Raw genomic sequence first — 3047 nt, 5'->3', positions numbered from 1 at the left:
CAAAATATAGGCTATTTCTTATAGACGAGTTTGATAGAGAACATCATTTTCACCAATAGATGACTCAAAATTCAGTTAGTGGGAATGTAAAAAATTTTGGACAACTAATTTGTTTTCAATAATTTTTAATACTTTTTCAGAAGTGCACAAATTGAATTTTGGCAAATATAATGGCAGATGTGATATATGATCCAAAATTTCAATCAGTTGAAATAGCCAATGTTTTTCCTAAATGTTTGGTTCGTTTCAAATTCATAACCTGGTAATAATCGATGTTCACACTTGTATGTATTATTCCCATCCATAAATTATGTAGGTGAGATTCATAAAGATTAAGTCAATTTAGATGAATGATCATATGAAGTTGATGATATTATAAAAGAATCATGATAAAATCCTTACTCTACGTATACTGTGAATATGATTTCTACAAAAAAAAAGTGTTAGAAGCATAGGTAAAATTTTCTACAAGACTTACATAAATAATTTGCTTTGTGAATGCAATGATTCTCAATAGCCATTAAAGAAACAACACAAAATTATAGAGCCCTAGATGGAGAGTCATAGAACAAAGGTTGGACGTTGGAAACCTTGTTCGACGAGCCCTAATGAAAACATAAATGCAAAGAATTTGTAGAGGATAATACTAAGATAAGTAGTGGCACTCACTAAAATAAAAATCGTTTAAAGGTAGAAGACGACTTCAGCAGTGGCTATTTACTTCTCTTTTATTATTACCTTTAAAAGGTAGTCAAATAAATCAATTAAAGAAAACTGAAGTATAGTAAGTAAAAACATATTAAACGTTTTAAAAGTTGAATGTATTAAAAGCTAGTTATAACTCTTTTATACTTTGTTTTAAATAATTATCATTTAAAATTCCAATAAATAATAAAATCTTTAGTGGTGGTGCAATGATATGGTTGTTGATTAGTGGTGAAGATGCCATGAGTCTAAATCTGGGAAAAAATATCTTCACTCGAAGGGTTAAGACTATGAACATCGCCCCTCCTAGGGTGGGAGTCTCATGCACTATATTGTCATTTTCTTTAAAACCCATTATGTAATAACTAAGTATAGTAAATAAAAAATTCTAAACATTCAGAGTAAATGTTTTACATTTGTTATGTATAAAAAACTATTCCGTACTCTTTAATTCCTAATTTTGATGAATTTTCATTTATAAATCCGTTAAATAATTATAAATAATATAGTAAATAAATTTAAGTGATGAAGTGTATTTATTTGGGAGAAAGAATGTGTACTAAGGAAAAATTAGCTCACGATACAAAATGTTGTGATATAACTAATGTGTTGCTTACAAAACTAGCAAGCTTATTATTTTGATGCTAGTAGAAAGCTACAAGTTTGTAACCATAAAACTATGGTTGGTAATATATAATATGTAAAAGCTATATATTCTATTTTGTTATTGAGGTAATAATTTAAAATGATAAGTTTACCATATCAAACACACAATATTTGATAACAACAAACATACATTATTTGTTAGAAAGGTAGTAAATATTGCTAAATACTATCATATATTTAAAAAGAGAAATAATTTTTGTTAGTTAATATTTTATTGAAAGTTTATAACAATAATATTTATTGATTAAATAATTTTGGTTATTTCTTTGAATATATAATAAATGTTTGACTTTTATGTAATTTAATAAATGTAACAAAAAATTAAATAATATTTAAATAAATAATAATTAATAAAATCTTAAAATACATTAAAAATGCAACACTAATAATAATAAGTTACTTTGTAAAATGTTTTAAATAAATGATTTTGTAAAGTTTAAAAGGGATATCTTTACAATTTTGGTGGAGAAGTAGTCAAGGTCAATAGTAGGCCGTGAGGCATCTACCAGGATAGAAAGTATTTTTTGTAGGTATAACACATCTCTACCTACGAAATGTAGTATGACACTAATACATATAGTTACCAACCAAGACAATCGTAGTTATATTACACCTATACCTACGTCTTACTATATGTATATAAGTATATTATATTTATACGAACGGCTATAAAAGCCTGTAGTTGAATGGAAATTTGTTGCAATGAAGGTATTTTATAAAATGTTTTAAATATATTATTTTGAAGAGTTTAAGAGGGATTTTATGGATGATGCATATTTTTCCTTCCAACTCGGTTTGAGAAGTAATGAAAGTCAATAGTATTATAGTGCCAGCTACTAGGACAACGGGACAATCCACGACCGATGTTACATGTTTTATTTTAATCTCTATATAAAATATTTTACAAATAAATTATCTAAAAAGTACTCTTTTGAATTCAAAGTTACCCATTTTAATCATGTAGCTGAAATTAATTTTTTAAATTTAACCTTATTTAATTCCTCAAAAGTAATTTTTTAATTATGTTTAAATTTATTATGTTAATTATAATTATTTTTAATTAATACCCTTTATTAAATTTTGGGTTTTCAATGTAAGGTCACGACTTTTGGTATATATTTCTGTTTTCTAGTTCGTTTACAAGAAGTTGTGGTCATTAGTATGTCATCTTTTTTCTTCGAAATTGAGAAGGCGATTCACAGTGGTATCATTTGTTCTATTCAAATACTCCTAATAGACACATAAAAAATGTCATAAAACAATCATTTTATATAAATACAAAATCATACAAACTAATTACCGATAATTCCATTTATCATTTTTTGGATGTAAGATCATGGGGATACTGTAATTCCAAGATCTACTCAATAGGTGCCTCAAATTGGCCTTGATAGTTATGGTTTGACGTCAGTGTGTCTTTTAAGATACCAGAGAATGCCTTTTATGGTCGTAAAAATGGCATGGCATGCAATAGACATGTCTGTATAGTTTTCTTCTGATCCTCTTAATCATGTTTAACACTCAAGGTAAATAGAAACTTCAATATTCAAATTGATGAACATATTAATGTACAAATAGAGGTTTGAAACATACATATGTGTAACTAAACCTCCCTATTGGTTCTAATATTTACAAACACAAGTAGATTCGTTACATTCAATAAGTGTTAAGGGAAA

This window comes from Lupinus angustifolius, chromosome LG02 (genome assembly GCF_001865875.1).
Source record: "Lupinus angustifolius cultivar Tanjil chromosome LG02, LupAngTanjil_v1.0, whole genome shotgun sequence".
Taxonomy (NCBI): Eukaryota; Viridiplantae; Streptophyta; class Magnoliopsida; order Fabales; family Fabaceae; genus Lupinus; species Lupinus angustifolius.
The sequence above is the reverse complement of the archived record's forward strand: the minus strand, read 5'-3'. Positions refer to the sequence as shown.